Genomic DNA, 14,793 nt, shown 5'->3' on the forward strand with positions numbered 1-14,793 from the left:
TTTACAACCATGGGCATTTACCAACTGTTAGTAAATTTACCCCACACTTGGACTCTGAAATGTCATTATCCTTTTATTTGCTGAATAGAGTATAGCTCCCTCCTACGTTTATAGCAGTTCCTATTGTGTCAATATTGTTATGTAAACTACGTGAGTATCGGTAGCGTCAGCAATGACGTATCCATCAGACTTGTATAAATAAGATTTTATTAAGATTCGAATAAATATATACGTAAAGTCTATCAAGAGGGTCATTGATACCTTTTATATTTATTTGTTAAGACTTCCAAAATGGGAACCGGAATCAGTACCGACAAAGAAAATGACAGAACTGGCGCAATATTCGAGGCTATACGACACGAAAGGTTTCCGCTGGCTGCAGATCTCATTTCAAAAGGAACAGGAGTAGACTGCATCAACTACTTTGGTAGCACACCACTAATAGAAACATGTAAGCACCGCAGGAATTCGACAAGGAAAAGGAGTTTAGTGGAATGTGACCGAGAGTCTTTTGTTAGATTCCTTATCGAAAATAATTGTGATAGCAACAAATATGATATATATGGATGGACAGCTCTTATGTATGCGGAAAAGAATGGTCATAGCATAATTGCTCATATTTTGGAGAAATCAGAAGAGAATGATTAATCGGAAGTGTTAATAAAAGGAAATGTGAGACATAAAACAGGTAACCTAATAAAAATAGAAAAGAAATGTCGTTGATGAACCACAACTTAAACTACGACTTGAAAGACGTTTTAGCAATTTGTTGTGGGTATTCATCTGAAAATTAAACCGGTAGGTCATCTCAAACGGCACCCGTTCTGAATGTAAATAAAATGAGGTGTGACATAGCTCTAACCAAACAAAAAAAAGAGGAGACAATATCTTCCTTTCGAAATTTGAGGCTCTAATCTCAAAATTGATATTGTAGGTCATTCCAAGCTATAACTATCTGTTTGTCAAATATGTCATGTCAAACTTTGTAAAATGAAATGTATGTTCATTAACAAATATATTGTTTTAAAATGTATACGTGTATAAGAAGAAATATATGGTCATAGAACTTATTATATTAATATAACATTAGATATATATTTATGCTCCTGTGATAAAAAGAAATTACAGATAAAATAAATATTTACAAATAAAGAATTTTTATGGCTGTAGCAATGTAATGTTTTTTATCTTCACAATTAAATCAGTGGCAAAAGTAAATGACCCGTAACCTTTTGTGTCCAACTAGGCTGTGCAGTAAGTGTTTTGGTTTGGACTTGGCACGTTCCAATTTAAAGATTTGGTTACATTTCATATTATTTTGTTTTGGTGTAAGGCAATTGTAATATCACAATATAATTACAGTCGAACCTCGTTGTGCTGAAGTCGAAGGGACCGGACCAAAGTATTCGACTCATCCGAGGTTCGACTCATCCGAGGTCGAGTGTGTCGTCATACAAATAGGAATGCATAAAATACGGTATGAGATTTGCGTAAACTAGAAACTTTGAACAGTGTGCCTTTTTTCGATAAGACACTTTATGATTGTGTATTCAATCTCCATTTTTGGTCCTTCATAATAATTAAACACCCAAGTACAGATATAAATCATGCACAAATAAAATCAACAGTCTACACAAATATTAACAAAGGTCAGTCACTATAAATTATGAAATCACTCGCGCAACGAAATAAGGTCTGAACGGTCTCTGATGAGGTCGTCTGTTTTAAAGACAAACAGACAAATAATAGTACAGATGACACACCATACAAATAATAGTACAGATGACACAACATAGAAAACAAAAGACTAAGCAACACGAACCCCACCAAAAACTGGGGGTGATCTCAGGTGCTCCGGAAGGGTAAGCAGATCCTGCTCCACATGTGGCACCCGTCGTGTTGCTTATGTTATTACAAATCCGGTAAATAGTCTAATTCGGTAAGTCATATTCGTGAAAAGGGAGGGTATTGTAGTTACGACATAAGGAACATATCCGATATCATCTGTGAAACGGTTATTCCATAACGGTCAACCAACTCGTGATGTCGTCCGTAAAATTTACGAAGGGATGATTTCAACTTTCCCATTTGGGACTCTTGGTTTAATAGCTTCCTTGTGAGCAGTAATCCTCTATCAAGGAAATCATGATAGGAAACACAAGCCCGGCCGTCGGGGTTTCTTATCCAGACACACCTATCCCTCGGTGTATAAATATTACATAATCCCTTTCTTCATGATAAAGTACGAGCGTTTTTTTTTATTCGAACGTCACTGATGAGTCTTTTGAAGACCAAACGCGCGTCTGGCATACACAATTTCAATCCTGGTATCTATGATGAGTTTATTTACATGTACAATCAATGTACTAGTATATAACAAAATAAAATGTGGAAGATATCAAAAGAACAATTGAAATTCATACGTAGAATAGAAACTGACATCCCCATGGCAAAAACAACAGAACATCGACATAGAGAGAAACAAAAGTCTACAAAATAAAACACAGAAAACTAAAGACTCTGCAATGGAAACTGAAATAAAAACCAGAGTTGAACTAAGGTTCTCTGGTTGGGTAATCAGATTTTGCCCCAAAATAGCACCCGTTGTGTTGCTCATGGTAAGTACATAGTCGGTGATAAGTCTCATTTTGGTGATTTCAGAATCGACGAAAAAAAATGTGGCTTCGATAATTTGAACGTATTCGTGGTCATCTGCGACACAGATATTCCATATCGATTAACCAGTTCCGTCAAACTTTCTATACTTTAAACAACATGGGTTAACAGACGGTTTAAAAAAAAGTATAATTGTGTTTCACAATTATGATAACATTTAATCAGTGAATCTACTGAAGTTAACAAATGTATTGATTTTGTCACATTAATTGCTTCAAAAGTACTTTTCAATTGTTCTCGTTACACCAGTTATCCCCTGCATTGCAGAACTTACAAATACAAACAAGACATTTAGCAGTTTTTTTTAACACAAGATCAAGAGGTTGCTTATTATGGCTTACATTTATCAAAGATAATAATAGTATGTCAATGCCATGCTCCTATGCAGCTATCTTTTTGTTCAAGTTAAAATTGTTGTTAGAATAATTATTATATAGGATTCAACTCCCAGCTTTGTAGAAGTTTGTCGAAATGAAGTTATAAAAAGTTATTGTAAGCCACTTTGATTTCTTTATTTTCCTTGTTGTATTTCTGAATCAACTTCATAAATTTGTAATGCACAGTCTTCAATTGAACTCTTATATTCAAAGTGACATTCCTCAAACTGTTGTAGAAGAATAGCGGACCAAAAAGGCTTTTACAATTATATAACACCCGTAGTGTTGGTGTTTAACAAGTTAGTTAGATTGTATGCAGTGATTTATGGTCAGTAACATAAACACTGACTACATGTAGTATGATATCGTTTTGGCGGAAAAGAGCATCATCAGGTGGTTTCATCCTGTTGGTAGTAAACAACTGAAAACAACACGTTTGATAATTTCATGCGTCCGAAGCGCTTTTCTGGATTTACCTTCATCAGGAACTCTCAAAGCCAAACATTTGAAATCCGAGGGATGTATAAGTACCGAAACAGTTAAAGAGCTATATGACAAAAATACCTAAAACAAATAGCAAAATTCATCTAAGGTCAACTTTGCCTGAGGGAGTTGAAACCGTAGTTTCTCTATAATTTCAAAATTTATAAACATACATTTTTGGAAAGGTTTGTTATAAATCATGTCCATACCGAAGTACTTACTACTGAGCTGATGATACCCTCGGGGATTGATAGTCCACCAGCAGAGGTATCGACTCAGTGATGTAAAAAACTGAAAACAACACGTTTAATAATTTCATGCGTCCGAAGCGCTTTTCTGGATTTACCTTCATCAGGAACGCTCAAAGCCAAACATTTGAAATCCGAGGGATGTATAAGTACCGAAGCAGTTGAAGGGCTATATGACAGAAATACCTAAAACAAATAGCCAATTTCATCTAAGGTCAAACATCATCAGGTGGTATCATCCAGTTGGTAGTAAATATACCCAACACTTGTCTCTTGAATGCCAATATCCTTATAATTTCTTGTTTACCTTCGCCATACATGATAGCAAAACAAACTGTTATAAACGTAGTAGGGAGTTACACTTTAATTATCTAGAGGAGAGACGACAGCCAAGGTGCCGTCTGCAAAACTTTTCATGTCACGTGGTACGATTTCAGCTTTTATTTTTCAATTTTTTTTTTATCACTGTTAAAATACAAGGCAAAAATTGTGTAACTATTTCGTAATTTCGCAAGTAAAAACATTGCAATTTATAACAGTTAAGTAAAGGCAACAGTAGTATACCGCTGTTCGAAACTCATAAATCGATAGAGATAAAAACAAATCCGGGTTACAAACCAAAACTGAGGGAAACGCATCAAATATAAGAGGAGAACAACGACACAACAAAAACACAACATTAAAAATGTAACACATACAGAAACGAACAATAATATACCAATGGCCATTTTCCTGACTTGGTACAGGACATTTTAAGAAAAAAATGGTGGGTTGAACCTGGTTTTGTGGCATGCCAAACCTCCCGCTTTAATGGCAACGTCAAACACAAAACCAAAACGACAACATCACATGACAGGACCACAATACAAATATATTGTTCATACTGCCTAAAACATACTTAGGTCTCCCTAAGTCTCCATCTGTTGATGTATAGAGAGACGTTAAAAACGAAGATTTTTTCAAAAAAATGTCTAAATCTATGTCAAATCCGTGGGTAAATCTTATGCACAAAAACAATTATTTTGTTTATATCAATTAATTCAAGACAAAATGAAAATTTTCAACCGGATAACCATATAAATAAAGGCAACAGTAGAATACCGCTGTTTATTTTTCAATTGTGTATTATTTATGTATTTGTTGGCTTGCGGTCTTTATTGCATTTTCTTGGGGTTTTTCATACTGATAAATGAAGAAAGCATCAAATATGTATAATTTTGTATTAAATAAAGAAAATTCCCGAATAAGAACTGAAAATCAATGAAATGAATTCAATGAAGATGTCAGACCACCAATTCAAAATCCCTATCTATTTAACCAAATTTTGCAATTTTCACAACTTTCTAAGTATTTTACCTTTAATGTAACTTCATAGAAACCAGGTATGTCCTGAATAATATATGTATCACCTTTCTACGTGCCAATTTTCAAGTTTAAAGTCTTGTTGAGGAAGAACTACCGTTCGGAAGACAAGTACTACTAAAAATAACCCTTGGTTTTCTGGAAATCTTAAATTAGTAGACTAAGGAGTGCATTAATCCTCAATTTTTAATGCAAACTCGTGGACAAGTAAATTTTAGCTCAGAATGTCCTAAATATATTTTTCTTTCACCAAAAGTTTCTGCAAATTTGTTGGTTAATTTAAGGAAACAATGACATCAAAAGCACTATTTTTTGTCAGGGAAGGGCTACTTTTACATACGTTCTAAATTGGAGTGGGTGAATTGGTGGTCTGACACCTAAACGTCTTCAATTGATGTCCATACCGTACGAAATAAGCCCAGGGATTTTGCAGTTAAATTAGGGGATAATTATGTATATTCCCCGAAAAAAATGGCAATTACCAAATTCGTTTATTTTGTATACATGTATGTATATTGTATAATGATTAAAACTGTATATTACAGTTACTGTTTATAATCTCAGTCAACATATTTCGAATATCCATTGTAATAAATGACATATATTATCACTGCGACCGATCGATAATATAAGACAAATATGCGTCCGTGTGTAAAATGTTGCCCCTCCTCTGATATTTTCAAATAAATACGGAATGACATTTCAAATACAAAGTGTGAGGTCTATTTTCTACAAACTGGTAGAAACCCTCGATCATGAACTGTGAGAACCAAAATTGTTTTTTTTATTTCTGATCAGTATTACTACATACTGGGGGGTGTTTAACTACCTTGCCTATCCATGAGGGTCAAGCAAGAGGTTTATTGATATATATTTATTTGTTGTGAAGAGAGGACGAAACATCCACAACCTCGGGCTTCTTGAAACAGCTAGAAACCCGTATGCTCATTGTACGTCGTAGATTTTGAATTCGCTTCTGAATGTATGACCGAACAGCTTTGATCCATTCCGATCCAGTTTTGTTCATATGGCTCGCGCTTCACCCATTGTCAGGAAAAAGTACTCAAATGAATCCAACAGGAAACTGAGGTTCCTCCAGTTGATGAGCTTGAAAATTCGATATTTCGGGTTAATAAATATCAAAGTTGTTCATTGGTTACGATGTCAAGGTCTCCAGTAATAACATGAACATCGGGACTATTTTCTGATGGTGAACAAGAGCAACCGGGAGGTTTTGATTTTATATCCTTGGAGGGAAAGATCTCTATTACTTTCTTGTAGTTGAATAAAGTTGATGCAATAGGTTTAGTGTAGGTTTATGAAATGAGAGATGAGATGTAGTTTTCTCTTTGAAGTAATCATGTGCAGTTTCTGCTCAGATTTTTGTTAGAAAAATTCCTAAAATTGGTTGTATTTTAACCCTAATTAGCAAATTCTACGCTTTTCCTCATCTATGGAAGTAGTTATCACGGATCTGTATAGCTATTATAGCAATGTCAATAACCGTAGCAAAACATATTACTTAGCAGAATTTGAATCAATAAGGAAAGTGTTTGGGTCTCTTGAAATAGCGAATTGATAATGGTATGGAAAACAATTTAGTTCAAAATAAATGTACTAAAGTTTATTGAAAAAAAATATAAAAGGTGAAAACAACATGTTGAATAATTTCATGCGTCCGAAGAGCTTTTCTGGAATAACCTTCATCAGGAACGCTCAAAGCCAAATATTTGAAAGCCGAGAATGTAAAAGAACCGAAACAGTTGAAGAGCTATATGACAAAAAAAAATACCTAAAAAATAGCCAAATCCATCTAAAGGAAGATAACAGCCCATCCGTAGAAAAAGTTTGAACTGCAGGTGGTGTATATTTCCGTGACCTTGACTACTATTGCCTTTAACAGAGGTGTTAAATAATTCTAACTAGTTGATATTTCTACACCTGGCACTAAACAAAATACATACTAGTACATCATCAATTATGTCGTTGCATCCGTAAGGAATCGCTGTTCCAAGTTCTCGGATCTAGGAATCTCCCCTTTGTAAACGATATTGTGCACTCATTGCGGATCATTTGTTGAATGATATATTTTCTCTACAATTCTCACTTTCCTAGAAACAGTGGAATGGTTAGGCTGTTGAAAGTGTCTATAGAAAAATTTATTGTTATAAGCGTCATTAACATTAGACCGGTGATTATTCATTCTTTCGTTAAGTCTTCTGTTTACCGCATAGATCAGTCCATAGAGAGTAGGTTCAATACCGTGCACAATATTAGAAGCAGTACAATTCAGATCCTCATTTTTGCGTGTATTGTAACATTTGGTGGTCAACTTACTTTGAAAACTGGTATCAGTTATAAGTAAACCAAAGATTTTACTGTTTATACGATGACATTGAAATCGAAAGTTGTACAGTACAGTACCGAACATTTAAACATACTTGTTCGAATTTTTGTAGTAACAAAGGAATCTCAAGACTGAACACGAGTCTTATTCGTGGCATCTTAGAAGATGATCATAGGAACACCTACTTCATCTGGAGTTGTTGTGTCCTTGACAACATCCGATTGACACTTCGCTATCTCGGGCGACGTGCCATCATGTATATTGGTTCTTTAAAACATATGAAAACAAATAAAGTTTTTTTTCTAAAAAGAGTGTGTATAGATGTCTCAAATGCCTGTTTTAATTTTCAAAGTTGCATAAGTACCAGAAGGAAACGGTCTTTCAGTTTTATGTCTAGACGTGGCAAACAGCTATGCATAGTGTGTTTCGGCTGATGTGTGCACCCGTTTGTCACGTTAAAATTTTAATATTTAGTTATATTTGAGGTTTTATGTATTATGGTGTCGAGCAGATGTGATATCACAATTGATTACACTTAAAATATTTAAACTATTCAAATATAAATCCAAAGGATTATCTTGAATTGATAATTATTGTTAGGATTTTAGTTATATTTTCCACTTTTAAGTAGTCATTAATTAATGTAAAGTCACAAGATAACTATAGCTCACACCAAGAGATAAAATATCTAAAATCTAAAAAGACGAATATCGTCACAACAGAAAATTTTTAGGCATATTGTTTACCCTTGAAATACTTGCAATTTCCCTGTGCATGTATGAACCTATTTTTTCCTTTTTTTCAAAAGTTGTATTGTTTTTATGAGAAGTAAACAAATTTTAACTATAACAATTAAATTCGAGAGCCAGGTAAACAACTATTCGACCTTACTTGTCATTAACATTACAAAAGGATAACACACAGATACATGCAAGACATAAACATCTGTTTTTACATGTAATTTAAGAGACTGCATACCATGGGTTTCGTTTTTCAAAGATTATATTTAATACTATACAATGTTCATGTTCGGCCATTTTTGGGGGCTTCGATGTATTTGTTATTGATATTATTCCCATTAACATCATCAAAGACTTGTTGGTGTTCTGAGCTAGCTAATCTGACTTGAACACCTATACATGTTACTAATGCTTAAAAACAGTTGTTTGAATCTATCTTTTCAAAACTTTTGATGGATATACATGCCACTAGATTAAGATGTCTCTTAAATATAAATCATGATAGTACCAAAATTATAACACCAGTCTCCTAGGATTTAGTTAAATTGCATGTAACAAATAATGACCACCCAAAACACAACAGATGATATCCTTTGTATTTTACAGTCAATCATCAAGTCGTTCCAACAATAGTATATTCACCTTAGATAAAGGCAACAGTAGTATATCGCTGTTCGAAAGTCATAAATCGATTGAGAGAAAACAAATCCGGGTCACAAACTAAAACCGAGGGAAACACATCAACTATTAGAGGAAAACAATGAAACAACAGAAACACTGAAGTGAACAAAAAACAAACGACAATGCAACACACACACAGAAACGAACTATAAGATAACAACTGCCATTTTCCAGACTTGGTACAGAACATTTTGAGAAAAAATGGTGAGTTGAACCTGGTTTTGTGGCTAGCCAAACCTCGCGCTTTTATGGCAATGTTAAATATATCACAAAAATGACATTATGACATGACAGGAATACAGTACAAATAAATGCAAGAACATTCAAGACAGAGAAATACACAAATAAACAATACAATAGTACATTTCGACATGCTTTAAACCTGGTAACTTAGTTTTCATTCTTTATAAAGTATTAATATTGTGAACCTTCCTCATGGTCTATTATCAGTTTTTTTTCGTTCACAAAGTGTAATAAGCCATACGACTTGGGATATTTTTTAATATAAGTAATGCCTTCTCACAGAATTTGTAAAGATAAGAGTTAATTCAGATTCAAACAACTATTTTATTCACACGAAAGTAGAGCAAGAGCTTCATCCAGTTTATGGTTCTTGGCTTTGTGCGTTCCTGACGCCGGAAGATCCTAAGGTGCGAATCGGACGCATGAGCTTTTCTAGTGTTGGATTCTTTTTCGATACTCTTATATTTATATTTTACTTAATATGTACTTAATCGGGAAAGTGCTTATGTACTATCTACTTCAAAATCTTTTTTTGTTGGCGTCTTTGTCAGATTTATTTGTATGTTTTATTTTTTTTTTTAAGTCAGTTGTTTTGTATGTTTACACAGTTTTGGTTGCTGGATCCCAATCATTGTCACGCTAACCAATTATGTCTGTTTGGGTTGCTCACCCAATTGTGTCAATATAACGGAGCTATAAACAACTGTCACATATGTGTGAGGTTGAGATATCTAAAAAAAACCAGGTTTAACTCACTATTTTCTTCAGAAAATGCATGTATAAAATCAGGATTTTGACAGTTGTTTTCCACTCGCTCCGTTGTTTTGTTTAGTCGAGGCTTTATTTCATTTTATGGAATTCACCCTTTTTGAATCATCTTGGAGTTCGGTATTTATATCTATACTGGTTTCATTCATGCTTAATATATTTTATTGATACGCTTTCGAAATGGGAACACGACTTTAAATTAAACACAGCAAATAACAGGATATGTGCTTTAGTTTGAGAACTAACTGCAAATCTCATTTGTTAGGATAAAGGAGTAGATACTAGTAAACCAATTTTAAACTGAAATTTGTATGAATGAGGTAGAGTGTAACTATCACTTTAAAAGGCAAGTTAGAAATTTGTTCGATCTTAGTTCTCATTATCAATAAGTCAGATAAGTAGTGTCATACATTTCCGGCCTTTGAAAAACAGAACTCTTCAACGTTTCATGGGTTCTTCTCGGGACATTTGTGTTGTTCTGTTCGAAAGATAATGTTCTTGTTAATTATAAAACGAAAACAAACTACAACAAAACAGAGGTACGGTAAAATGTTCTCATTTTCCTCGTAATATAAAAACGATCAGGACATCACGCTACAGGAGGTTTTTTTTTAAATATTTTAAAACGTTGCAATGCGACCAAATTCCTATTGTACCATCCTCAATTTTATTTTTCCAATGACATTATACGTCATCGGATCTCTCTCATTTTCATTAGATATATAAACATTTTATAAAGCTGGATCATAAACTCAAGAACAAAAATCGGGAAAATCGATCTATAATTGAGACAGTTATCAATTACAAGTCATAATAAACGAAATTTAATCGGATAAAAGCATTCAATGCGTATAAGTTGAATAAGTTGAAAACACAGCACATATACTAATATTTGCAAAAATTGAGACAACCAAATAATTGATAAAAAAAACCCCTTTTAAATGAACATAATTTTGTAAAAGTATTTAATTTTTATTTTTAAACTTGAACTGATTTTTTTCAAACCGGCACACCGAGTTTAACAGAATGACAATATCTTTGGATTGTAAGTTTCTGTGACTATTTGCTCGTAAAATGTAGATGTTTAATATAGATATAAATTCGGGAATGTTTGTCATCGCATAAACTACGGGAAACACTTTGGAAATTCGTGTATTGAAAGTTTTCATCACTATAAGAAATATCCGATGCAGTTTTCTAAATGGATAAGAAAAGTAAAAAAAAATGTATATGAATATTTCGAACAAAATTGCATATATACTTCAAATAACAGGATACATTGTTAATAGTATAATTGTTGTTTCGAGCTAGCTTTTAATTGGCAGGGGGTAAGCGAAGTAAACAAAGTATAGTTTTCGAATCACTAGTTATGGATGGATAGTAGGAGATGCGTACCTTGGTTACGCACCTGTTCTCGCTCTTTATAGAGTTCATGCAATTCCCTGAGTTTTTGTTTGTTAGCTTGATTGGGTTCTCTGTTATCTCGCAATCCATAACAACACGAATATCATTTTATTTAAATTTGCTGTTATCAAATTTTGAAATTATTTTAAATTAAGGATTGTATGTTCCTGATGCACAGCTGTGATTCCTTGTCCGAGTTTATCTTTACATTTTGTAATAGCCTTTTATCACCATTTTCAACGTTTGGATTAGGTTTTAGACTTTCAAATATTTTGTCCTCCATCATTACTAAAGAGACATTAATTGTCAAAGTGCGCATTGTTGTATTACAATTGGTACCGTTAATGTTATTATCTCGTTGCATTCAAGAAGAATAACCCACAGAATTAATTAAGGCCACAGTAGTTTACCGATGTTAAAATCTCGTGACTCATTTAAGAAGAACCAATTCAAGGTGACAAACAAAAACTAAGGTAATCGAACTAAATCGACAAGGGTGCGTCTAAAGCGTCAAAAGAGTCCATTACAATCCATGTTTCACCCGCCATGCAAATTCATATTCAGTCAAAATGTCACACTCAGGAATATGTCACAGTGGGTAAAATTACAGATCAGACGCCTTTACTGGTATGTAACAGCTTAAAATTAAGCAGAGTATTTATGTTACATCAAGAGGTTGCTTATCATGGCTTATGGTAGATGACATTGAATAGTTAACAAGCTCATTTTGCAGCCAGGTGCAGCTGTTATTTTTTTCTGGTGTAAATTGTTGCAGACTTTTTATTAAGCATGATTTAAACCCTTAATTTATAGCATTTCGTCAAAGTGAAGTGCTTAAACTGTAAAAACTTAGTGTTTGTCAATGAATAACACCAGTCGTCTATGATATAGTTTAATAATTAAGTTTTATTACGATTCAACCAACTGTAACGATTAACTTAAAAGTGAAGCAGGATCTACTTTGAAATTGATATTTCTTTTCATGTTACCCTTGTAAAATGGGAACTGAATTATGGAACGACAAAGAAAATGACATGCTTGGTTCATTATTTGGGGCTTAACATCAAGAATGGTGATATGATATAACAATGTTACTTAACAAGAGAATACAACTCAACTTTATTATAAAGATCAAATCAGTGGGAAATCAAGTGACAAAATATTACCTCCCCTGTCAACACATAAATCTTGGTTCGTTCAATGTTTGTCTCGTTTTAGCAAGGACGCTATTAATTATAAGTATACAAGATAACGTTCTGGTAAAGAGTTACACTAATATAAGATTGAAATAAAAACAAAATGTTCATTATCATTTCTCTCCGTAAATACCGAACGACGAGTACAGCAGGTTATAGGAGATTTGTGAAAAATTGGTTTAAAATGTTGCTATGCGAAAAAAATCCTAGAGTACCAACTTCAATATATTTTTCTACTGGCTGTATACCTCTCTGGAACACGCCAATTATCCGTACATGTATGCCGTTAGATCAGAGAAGTTCAGTGGAAAAATTCCAATAGGATCGATTGATATAGAGCAAAGATTTAAAACACTTTTGAAATTAAGTTACTAAGCAAATTCAAACGGAATTTATCCTGTGGCGTGTTTTATTGGTCTCTTATGTACATCTCCAGAATGTCTTCTGGTGAAGAGTCCAAAAAATGAATCTAGACCTCTTCTGAAGATATTCTGTAGAAGAAGCAATAGACCAAAAATTCAATTTACCGTATGAATATAGCAGATTTTTTTTCTATGTTGGGTGACATAAATGAAGTTTACGATGATTTATTAGATAATTAAGATACGTCAATTCTATCTGTAGACATGACTGTAATAGTGTGCTCTGTTTTGGCCTTGATGTAATTATACAATAAGTGTAAAAACAAAGAATTATTTGGAAGAAATCGCTGGTTCACATTTTTTCTTTATGCTTTCCTAACTTAATTTGGGTAAACAAATCTGGCTTAGAGCTCCGATCATTTAATTTTCAGGAATAATCTTAAACTGTGCAAAAATTTGTCAATGTTTGTCTGGTATATGCTCGAAAAGGACATCTTGTCTATCAAACATTTTTGAAGTAACCAAACTGGATTTTTTTTTAAATGTATATAAAAGATATCGCAGAGTTCTCAAAATCTTTTATCCTTGTGTTCCTTGAGGAAAATTTCGATGGTCAAAACCTTCGGACCACCACAAGGTATACAAGGTCACGGAGTTTCTCAGACTGTTTATGACTAAATCCGTTGGTTGTGTACTGATTGATTCTTTAGTCTGGGAGAACAAAATTTATTTTAGTGTTACTTGTAATTATAGCTTTGAACAAACGTTCATTAACTGCAAATACTCTTATTTCTGTGCTTTGGGTCTATTGTCTTAATGTTGTTTTTTGTGTCTCGTATCGATCTTTTGGGTTAATCTAATTGCAACTGATTTTACAGTTTGTTCCTATGTTGTACTGTTACACCACTGTCCCAGTTTAAGGGAGGATTGAGTGCTCACAAACATGTTTAACCCTGCCATATTCTTTATGTGCCTCTCCTAAGTCAGGAGCTGTAGTTCAGTGGTTGTCTGTCGACTCATATTTATTTTGGTATATATAATTAGGCCGTTAGTTTGTTCGTTTGAATTTTTTCACATTTTTCATGTCGGGGCCTTTTAAAGCCGACAATACGGTATGGGTTTTTGTCATTGTTGAAGGCCGTACGGTTGCCTATAATTGCTTACATTCACTTCATTTGAAATTGGGTGGATAGTTGCCTCATTGGCAATCATACTACATCTCTTTATTATCATATTATATACCTGACTTTTAAACTCGTGTTTTCCTGAACATGCATGAAATATTTGTTACTGGACGTTAAAAATAGGCAACCAACAATCAATCAATTCAAACTTTTGTTAAATAAGGATTTAAACATTTAATATATTTTCTTTTGTAGTGGGGTGGGGGACAAGAGGATTTTAGATATGAATATGATGGCCAGGCAAGAGTTGAAAAAATAGGCATGATTAGCGGCAGATTAAAATGAATAATAAATCCGTAAAAAATCCTCCTGCACCCTCCCCCTCCCCTGAAGATCTTCCCAATGCAAAAAAACAGAAATGGACCTCTTCTGGCTCACTACCGAAGAACAAAAAACACGAAAATACTTGTGATAGCAGCAAATATGATATATATGAATGGACAGCTCTTATGTTTGCAGAAAGGAATGGTCATAGTAATATTGCTCATATGTTGGAGAATACAGAAGAGAATACTTAATCGTTAATAAAAGAAGATGTAAGGCAAAAATCAGTCAACTCATTAAAAACAGAACATCTCGTTACTGACTTACGGCTTTAAAGATCTGTTTGTCATTTTTCTAGCCTTCATCTGAAAAATGAACAGGAATGTATTTCGTAAGGTCACACATTGTGAATGGAAATAAAAGGAGATGTAACACAGCTCAAACACAACAAAAACAGA

The sequence above is a fragment of the Mytilus californianus genome, unplaced genomic scaffold, assembly GCF_021869535.1.
Source record: "Mytilus californianus isolate M0D057914Y unplaced genomic scaffold, xbMytCali1.0.p SCAF_2, whole genome shotgun sequence".
In the NCBI taxonomy this organism is placed as follows: domain Eukaryota; kingdom Metazoa; phylum Mollusca; class Bivalvia; order Mytilida; family Mytilidae; genus Mytilus; species Mytilus californianus.